Source organism: Dysidea avara, chromosome 14, assembly GCF_963678975.1.
Source record: "Dysidea avara chromosome 14, odDysAvar1.4, whole genome shotgun sequence".
Taxonomy (NCBI): domain Eukaryota; kingdom Metazoa; phylum Porifera; class Demospongiae; order Dictyoceratida; family Dysideidae; genus Dysidea; species Dysidea avara.
Window position 1 is genome coordinate 6,398,434 of NC_089285.1, and position 10,391 is coordinate 6,408,824.

Sequence of the window (10,391 nt, forward strand, 5' to 3'; positions counted from 1 at the left end):
AAGCACTGAGTGGTTATCTACCTTGTGTGAAAATTTTGTGTTGATACATTGAAGCATTCCAAAGATATGGCTAATTTACTATCTAATACATAACAAATTAACTTTTCACTATCAGTTTATATAATAGAAGTGTATAGTGATCAGGTGACAAATTGATGACAAATCAAATCACTTTGTTGACAAAGATCTCCTTTCTCACAATCTAAAATGGATGAAAAGAGATCCTTGAGAGTTTAATCATGTGTTCTTTGTGCTTTTCCTCAATTAAATCACTTGTATTATTGTCCCTAGGCTAAAGACAAGAAAATGTTTGGTTTTGGGAATGAACAAATCAACCCATTTGTAGTTAATTGCTGTCCCACGCATTGTGAAACTACTGCATGGTCTGATATAATTGAGTATATCTCCTAGAATAAAGAAGCTATGGATGTGAAAATTTTTTCACAGCAAGAAGGCTTAATAAGTTGCTTTATCAGAATATGCAAAAAAAGTTTATTAAAAAATTGATGAAATTTTCAATTGAGCATTCCCACAAATTTTGCATGTGCCCAAATGTATGATTTTCCAAAATAGGGTCACATATTAGTCTTTTGGGTTGACACTCCCAGAAATCCTTTTCTTTACTTCCACGTTATTCATCATCTGAACTTGCTATTTCAAAATGGCAAACGCTCTTCTTTGGCAAAATTACTAAAGTAGCTTGTGTGAAAATTTCATGTCTATTGGATTAAAAATGATGGAGTAGTTCTAATTTAAATGAGAGGGTGTAGAATAGCAAGATGCGTGTGCTTGTCGCTATGGAATACCTGATTTACAGGTACTAAAATGCGTCAACATGTCACAGACTAATTAAGTGATCATAATATTTCTTTTAGTGCAAAACAGACTATAAGTCTTGTACGAACTGTACAGAGCACTGGAGATCATTGATATACAGAATTAAAAGGGGGGGCTAACACTGTTCCTTGTGGCACACCTGAAAGTACATGAGTTGCAAGATTTTTCATGTTAACTACAATGACACGCTGGGATCTGGTTAGAAAAGCTTGGAGCCAAGTTAATATTGGCCCACGAATTCCATAAAGGGAGAGTTTCTGATACAGCCGGGCATGTGGGACTTTATCAAAAGCTTTGCTAAAGTCAAGAGTTAAAACATCACACTGGCCTCCTTCATTTACATTAGCAGAAATTCGGTCAAACTTGAACGCTCTATTAGAGAGTTTTATTATAGTAATTTTGTGGATTTCAGTTAATTGAAGGTAAACGATCATGTTACAGTAGCTTACTATACCACGATCCATTAGAAGACTATAAAATGCACCATAAGTGGTAATAAATTCATTGGTGGTATGAATCACGTTAAGAAAATCTTCGGCGATAGGTATTTACCACACATGACCACGAATGTCGCCGAAAGCCATATGAATTAACACGTTTAGCATTTCTAAGGATTTAATTAAGCAGACATACCATAATGAACCCCGGTCCGTGTATTTTCTCGCCAACCGTAACCCTTATAATCAAAACTTATAGGTAATAGGCGCTTCGCGCGCTGCGCGCGCGAAGCACCTATTATCTATAAGTTTTGATTTTTAGGATTAAGGCAATTGGAATTCACGAATTCCAATTGTAGTATTTTTATTATCTAGAATTTAAATGTTAAACTGTGTTGGTACAAAGTTTAAATTATGATTACAACGCCAACTATCACTGCAGTGAGTTGATTTGTTTGGCAGGTTATATTTTTGCGTGGAGAATACGGAGATGGCGGCCCGCCAATAGCAAACAAACAAGCCGCTGTGATCGTGTTACTTGAGGTTTCTGTTGGCCTTTCTCAAGCCTAGGTAAGTTAATAGTCACAGTAGTAACCTAAGTTAGTTTAATATAAGATGTGTAGCCATTCATATTCCCAAATAACGCCTCCTGGGTCTGTGTAGGAAATCAGTGGACATTTTTACTACATCCTCGCTACCTACAACTTCTGTTGTACTACCTAAGCAGTGCACAGGTGGGAGCTAGGCAGGCATGACCTACACGGCAACTGGCTTATTTGCCTACTCTGTGTGTGTGTGTATTTGCATACGTGCTTACAATGAATATTGTGCAGTTGCTGTTAAGGCCACTCCAATAAATTGTTTTCCTGCCCTCCTCTCAGGCATATTTGCATGCATTGTCAGCTTTTCAAACCATAATACTTACCTGGGCACAACCAGAGTTGGGGGGTAATGTGTTACAAATGTAATGCGTTATGTAATATTATTACTTTTGCAGCAACAAGTAATATAACGCATTACATTACAAAAAGTAACTAGTAATATATGACAGATATTACACCTGGGAATTGTAACGGGTTGCTTCTTTTTAATGACAGCGGCGGATATAGGGGGGTTGCAGTGGTTTCAGCAGAAACACTCTCTGAAAATTTGCGCGCACCCCTACGATTCCTGTGAGTTATAAAATCACCAACAGTTATACATGGTATATCACATTGGGACCTTTGTACTGGCCAAAGTTCATACTTTCTTTTGCCTTTGAAATCACTAAAAATGGCATTACGGCATTGAAGCGTGTTAAGCACCTCTAAAACTGATTATCGTTTTAGTGCTGTTTTGCTTCAAAGCTTTCTGCAAAGGCCTGGATCAACTGTGAAACAATGTTTTGGAGTGATTATTTTATGATTCACTATAGATCTATGTAGCTATTGGCCACTGAGCTATAAGACTGAGTTAACAACCCCAGCTGGACTATAGCTAAGTGCATAGCCATAGATTGTGGCTAAGTGGGATCACAGTTATTGAAAACTTCCTGAACCTGAAACCCCCTCAGATCCGCCACAAGAGCAAAGAGCGATAGAGTATGGAGAGACCAAGATGTTACAACAAGATATGTTTTTGAGGTTGAACTACACCAAGAAATGCGTGTCTCACTCATGTCACCTGTAGTTGTAGGCTGGGAGGTCCGTGTACTTTCGGGCCATTCCAATGTATAATAATCAAAACGGAGCACTTGGTGCGTGCATTGTGCCAAGTGCTTATTCTTTTCCGTTTTGGTTTTTGTACATTGGAATTGGTGAATTCCAATTGTTGAAATTCCGGCTGTTTGATTGATTTTGCCAGAGGAGTGAATCGACCCTAACTGGATAGAATGAACAATGGGTGCACAATGAAACGTTTAACTGCTGACCTGGTTTGTTGCCACGTCGAGCGAGTTCTTCCCATCAGCAGTAAATATTTAAAATTTTCGTGGATTACTATCGCACGTGACTGTGTAGGCCCTGGCCACCTGGCTCGATTCGCTAGGAGCTGAAGTGATCAGCACACACAGGTGAACGGATTGAAAGTAAGTAGCAAAAGTAAACAAGTTGAGATTATTGTTTTAATCTATATATATAAAGCTGAAAAGCCGTCTGTCCATCTACAATTCCGATGGTGTCCAACGATTTTCTCGCCAGCCGATGTACGTATCGAAGCGTTTTTTGTGCCAAACTAAGCGTTCATCATCTAACAATTACCTCGCTTTTAAATGAAGCTTCTAACCGCCATCGTTCATCATTTACAGCATGATTAGTGCAAGGGTGCAGACAAAAATTCTCTCGAATTCTTTCTGTAAACCGCATGCAAACCGCAAGTAAACACATATTCCATTCAACTTAAGCATGCCTTTATAAACAACTTATAGGCTCAAGAAAGCCACAGATCACATTTGGTCAAATCGGTAGAGCGTTTGATTTGCGAGTGTTCAGTCTAGGGCTGGGGGATAGTATGTGCATATTGGAATATCGGGATAGTATCACTAGCGGTATCGCCTATATTGCTTGAAAATTTACTATCGGACAGTAATTAACAAGTAAAATACGGAGAAATATCTGCAAAATACTTTTAAATAGTAACTTTTTGGAACAAGAATCAGTGTAAAAGGCTGTTTAATATCTTATGCAAAATACATGCATGGGTACATCCCTCCTTACAACTCTCTTTGAAGGCAACTAGTAGGAAATAGGTGAATTATCACTATCATTTTACTATCGTCTATCGTGAACAGTGTCTTGATATCGTTCGGATGGTCAAAATTTCACTATCGCTCAGCCCTAGTTCAGTCCCTAGATTGAATCCCGGTGGTAACACGGTCTCTTCTTTTTTCTTTTTACCTGACCTTTTTGGTTACAACTTTTTTTTGCTTCAACAACCTTTTTTGTTACAACTTTGAATTCTGTTTCGGCAACCTTTTTGGTTACACCTTTTTTTTGATACATGTACTGCACATATATGCCATGCCATACCATTATTCTCTCACTGGACACCTGCTTACCATCTCTTTTTTAAAAAGTGTTTTTGTCCTTGCAATCAATGCAGCTTTTTTACTTTACTGAGGAAGGTGTTGAGGTGATGACAAGATATTTAGTACATTATATAGGCTAGCATTAATTGTTTCAGTGCTTTGGCCCATTTTTTGTTTTACTTTATTGTTAGCTAAGTTAAGTAATTGCAGTCTCAATATCCAGTTTGTTAGGTTAGGTAATGCAAAGGATGCAGCACATGTTGCTGTCATACCTTCAATGCTGGCCATTAAAAGTAAGGAATGCACAGGTATCAGTCACAACCTATCACCTTACTTGAATGCATAACATGTGAAACTGCTGCACCATACCAGTGTTGTAGGACAGTGTACACTGATGCTACATGCATTATGTACAAATTCATTTCTTTTTTAGTCAGTAAGTCAAATGTCATGTAGAATCTGAAATGGTATCATTACCTGTATGGCCTGTATGACGCTTACCACTAACATTGTATTAAATTTATTGTTTATACCTTTGTGGTAAACATGATGGGATAATATAAGGCTTAGTTTATAGAGGTAGCTACACCGAGCTCACATTCTTTAAAAGTGACAACACCATACATGCTACATAGTTACATGAAGGCACTAATGTTTAATGCTTGGTTTCCATTGCTTAGTTAATGTGGAGATGGCTCTGCACATTTAGCACATAACACACACGGTATAGCAAGTGCTGCACTGTAAAGCAGGTACTACAACGGTATGTACAAATTCATGTCTTCTGTAGTCAGTATAAGCGTGCATAATAGGACAGGTACTACTAGTGCCATTTGTGCCTGTATTGGTAAACACTATAGGTATACACAATAGATTATATACTACAGTTTGATTCTGAGAATTATTGGTGCAACGTTATTTCTGAATGTGTGCCTTGAAGCATAATTACGTTAAACTAAGTTAAAGTATAGACAAGTGATGTTTTGTACTTTGGTTTCCAATGCTATGTAGGAATTTTTGTCACTAGGTATAGCTACATGATTAAACTTCGTGTAAAGTGCATGACATTGTAAGCAGTCCTGCACCGTAGGGCAGGTACCAGTGCTAGTATATATATATATATATAATATATATACTAGACTACTTTTTCTAAATAAAATGCATCATTTGTGTAGTGTATGGTGTAGATCTTGTGTGGCTGGATCACTATACTACCTGTAATGAGATTAGCTTACCAGCTTTTTCTTACAACGTGGGCTAGATTTGTAGTAAGAGGAGCATTTAAATTGATGTAAACTCTCCCATCACTGAGTGTGGCACTCTACAAGGGATCAGACTATCATTTACTTGTCACAGAGGTGTTACTCCAATATGTGCTGTAATCTTTTGTCCAAGAAAAGAGACAGACAAACAAGGGATTTCCAGTTTGGCAAAGGCCAAGCGTCATTTCTAAATTGTTACATGATGCAATTTACAGCTGGATTATACAGTACCTTATTCCCCCAATCATAAATTTATGAGTTTTGATAGGCTCTGTTCACCATGCTACAGTACTACACAATACCCTTGACCCCCGGCCAAATTGTATCATTGTTAGTATTCAATCATTTATACCAGAGATTGGCAATGTGGTGTGACATATTTTCATACGTGTCAGTGATGTCCAGTTGTTGGTGTTGATGTGTTTGTCTGAGCAACAAAGTTCACTCACACTGCTCCAGTACAGTCTACCTGAGGATCATGTGCTGTGGATGTACTGTACGGTTACTCAGGGGCACCAAACACCCCCTCAAACATATGTAGTTTGTTCAGCAGACATGGGGCCAAGTACACGAGTACTTATACTCAAGTACAGATTTTAAAGTACTTGTACTTTACTTAAATACTTTCTTAGTTTCCCCAATGTACTTGTACTTATACTCGAGTACTTTACTAAGTACTTGTATGTACTTGAGACTTGAGTACTTAAAATACTTCTAAGTACTTGTACAGGGGTGTAAATACTGCTAACATTGTACATAGTTTGTACCCTATCTTGTAGTCATGATTAATGATGTCATAGCATTCTGGCAAACAAAAGCAATGCTGCTGATTAAGTCAGTGCATTTTACAAGTTTAAGAGAGAGAATGTTTGACAAAAATCTGAAAGTACCAACCCCCTAGGCACACTTACATACTACAATACACTGAATACAGTATATATATTGCTATAGCAAAACTTTAATGTATTTGTACTTTGCTTAAGTACTTCCAGCATGTACTTGTACTTAAGTACTCTCTTGATTGCCGCTGGAGTACTTGTACTTGGAAAATTCAAAAGTACTTTACTTAAGTACTCTTAAATGTACTTGACCCCGTGTCTGGTTTGTTGTCACTTCATGGTGTCTGTAACTTTACTACAGGTTTTATAGAGTGCTCTCTCTGGCTGTTTGTACAATAAAATAGTTTGCTTACATGGGTGGAAGTATACCGTGACATATTCTCATGTGTCAGTGATGTCCAGTTGATGCTGTTGTGGTTGCTCAAGCAAAAATGTCTATGTTTAATTTTGGACATTGGAAAAGCAGCCCACCCATGTAAATGCAGGGCCCGAAGTTGTGTTTTGGAAATGATCTGACAAGTCCTACTATTTGGTTGGACATACTCAATAGTACTGTACAAAAATTTCCTAAAAGTGTTCAGGCGTTAGCCAGACTTTGTCAGAAAATGGCAGATGTCTGATCATAATTTCAGGCTCTGTAACTGAGAACCAAATGTTCATGTCTCACAAGCCTTTTAGTACCTGCACCCTCACCTGTTAGACTTCTGCCCTATGAGACACTATCGCTGTCCTAGGAGTATTTGCCAGCATTGGCTATCTCAGGGGATTAAATATAATTTATGCTTTCAAGGTATCAACTAGTGTCAAGGAATGATCTTGTGTGTAGCAACTCTAGGCTTTGCTTTTTATGTGTGGGCTTCCTAGTGTTCGTATCAAGAACAATTTACTCAATCAAACAAAGTGAGATAATTTAGCACTTATCTTTAGCAATACAAGTAAAGCCATGTAATGTGTTGGATAGTGGTAAATACTATGTAATGCATACAATGAAACACTCATTGTGGTACCTTACATGTGTAGTAGGGTCACCGTTCTAAATCAGCATCCCTAAATGTGTCATTTGTGTACGAAGTGACCTGCCTAATAGGAATTTCTTGTCACACCCCCTAGACCCCTACTAAAGCAGTGCTAACATGTTAACACGTATTTCTTATACAGGCTCAGATGTTAGCTGAAGATAACATGCAGAGTTGGATCACATGGGATTGTGAGGACCTGTAGTGGGCTCTACAGATCACAGAGGAACATCACTTTGGTAAGGAATCACTTATTTGGGTACACATGTCTGAAATGGTAACTGTAAATGTACATAAATGTGGTATCTTTTAAACCTTAGCATCCCGTGATCTGATTGTAGCTTCTTTGGGTTGCAGTACATTTAGCCTCCTCGTAGGCTCCTTGTGTAATAGCAATTCCAATTATATCATTTGTAAAATGATTCTTTCTGACACTGTAGTATGTTTTCATTCTTCTACATACCATACCCACACACGCACACGCACTTGAACCACTTGCCCACCAGCTATATTTATAGGGATATTGCTGATCCCAATTGCCCATGTCTCATGCTACGAGTGATATTCAGGTGAGATTTTGGGTGCCACATCTTCACTCAGCAGTCATATTTAGTACAGCCTCTTGTAGGGTGCCAGTCCTGACCTCCAATAGAATTTGCAGATGCTAAATCATAGCACCTGAGTAGTGTGCAGGTGACCCAGTCAACTAGGTAGGAGGCATACATAACTGTGTGCTGTATTTATTTGTATAGACGCCTTTACTTTTAGCAAGAGTAAATAATGGGGTCCGTGTATTTTCTCGCCAATCAATATCATGAACCACAATAGTGGGTTCATAATAGGGATCGCCCATGTTTTTTGCAGAAACTCTAATAGAACGCACACCTAAAAACCACCTTGGAAAGCATCCTCCAACTCAAAACCACCCTCTGGTGGTTAATTGCAATTAGTATTGGTCCACTAGTAAGTATCAAGTAAAAAGGAAACAGTATGTGTATTTGGGACTAAACTGAAATTTGCCGTTTTGTTCATATTATTATTATTATTCTTACTAGGACCGCATCACATACAACCAAGTACATACACCAACGTTGCAACCTACCCATTGGGCAAGTATAAACAGTGCCATAGGAAGCACTCAGAGCAGTGTGTGTGTACCAGTGGAAATGATACATATGTATACGTACACAGGCAAGGGAGTTTAGCTGGCATCAGAAAACCACAATACTAAAAGCTATGCAATGGCATCTATTGTCTGTGGGTGGCTATATTTGCAATGTGTAGTTTATTCAGTCCCTTCTGGTGCCATTTACTGGTATAGACCATTTAAATTTCTGTCCTTTTGTATATAGGTCACAATTTTAAATTATTGCCATAACTTATTTCCCTTTAAGGGCATTACTTTTCTGTGTTAAATTAGACAGCATCTTTCAGAGTTTTATTTTACATGCCTATGTACAGTAGCATGTGGTATTGGTTGTAGATTAATTATACATCTGTTATGTGAACAAGCACTCACTACTACTTATGTCTCATTAATGCAGGGCTACCGTCTCACCATAACCATGACAATTGACTGGATTATGCTGGACCCATTTCCCCATTTCCAGGACATTTGACACATGTACAATGCATACACTTAGAAATTTTAAGGTGATTCCAAAATTACTCCATTAAGTGTTTCTACATGTATTTATGATCTATTTACTTACAATATATGTTCATATTAGTAACTAAATGTATCTGTACGTCACAACTATAACAAAACATATTAAAAATTTATTAGTGAGCCTTAAATAGATTAAGAGACTGTACAAAATGAAACAAGAGTCCATAAAGGTATGTATACATTATCACAACTAAAGAGAAAGAATTAGTGCAAGAATGGATCCCAGGGAGTGGCTCAAAGAGCTCTATGGAACCCCCTTTGGCAGATGCCTGTCTGAGAACTGCTGACAAATTTTTCTTCAATAAAACTGTAATCAGCTTATCAGTCAAAGAAACACTTATTACAGGGCTTTGTATCACAGAAACATCTTTACCTTCGTTTACAGCAATAATACTTCAAATATCACTTAAAATGGCTCCTTCTGTTATAGGCTCCTCTTAAAATAATTACCGTATTTATTATTAGGCTTCAGTGTATTTCTAAGGGCCTAATGGTAAGATTTACAGTGAAAGATTGATGGAGATCTAGTCTATCATTAGAACTTCCCTTTTAGAAGTCTGGATCCAGTGTTGTGAGTCACAGCGTAGGCGGTGGAGATGGGGGCCATCGTCCCCCACTTTTATGGCACACTGTTTACAAGAAGATCGAGATACTCTAATAGAACAGTCAGAATCTGGATACTCTAATGTAGTCACAGTATTCAGAGAAGTAGTGTAGCAAACTACTTAGCTACGTATGTGTAGTTATAAATAAGGAGATATAATTAATGGAGAGCAGCTATTGTCAGCAGACTGTGATCTTTTTGTTTGTTTTTTTTTGGTTTTCGACTTACAGCTGGCCTGGCCCCTTCACTCTTTGGTCTGCTCCACTGCCCCTGAGTCACAACAAATGTTCAGAAACATAAAATAATAGGTTAACTTTGCTAAAACCAAACACTTGTCTCTGATGATATTGGGCAGCTCACTCAGCACTGCAACATATACAACACGTGTAAATGTTATGCAGTACTATATTACATGATGTTGTGTAACATGTATACAACATTATGCAATATAAGCCCGCTGAGGATGAAAGCGCTACATCAATGAAGAACCTTCACTGGTACAGTAAGATAAAAGGCAACACAATAGTGCACGCATTGTATGTTTACAATATACCAAAGGTTTCTTAAGTGAAATTGAAACATTTTTGTGAAAGTATGGCTGTAGCTGTACCCAATTTTCTGTTGTACTTGATTGAACGCATCAGACATGCAGTAGAAAACTATATTTAAACATTCTGTAGCAACTTGACCAAAACGTTTTTGGTTGATCTCAAGGCATTTTGG

The 10,391-nt window shown here is 37.9% G+C and overlaps 1 long non-coding RNA gene across 1 annotated transcript; it reads left to right on the forward strand.

The window, feature by feature from the left end:
* Positions 1–1,624: 1,624 nt before the first annotated feature.
* On the forward strand, positions 1,625–9,180 carry LOC136244476 (uncharacterized). Its single transcript, XR_010695317.1, has 3 exons — positions 1,625–1,844; positions 7,538–7,634; positions 8,940–9,180. It is a non-coding gene; the product is annotated as an uncharacterized lncRNA (long non-coding RNA).
* The last annotated feature ends 1,211 nt before the right edge of the window (positions 9,181–10,391 follow it).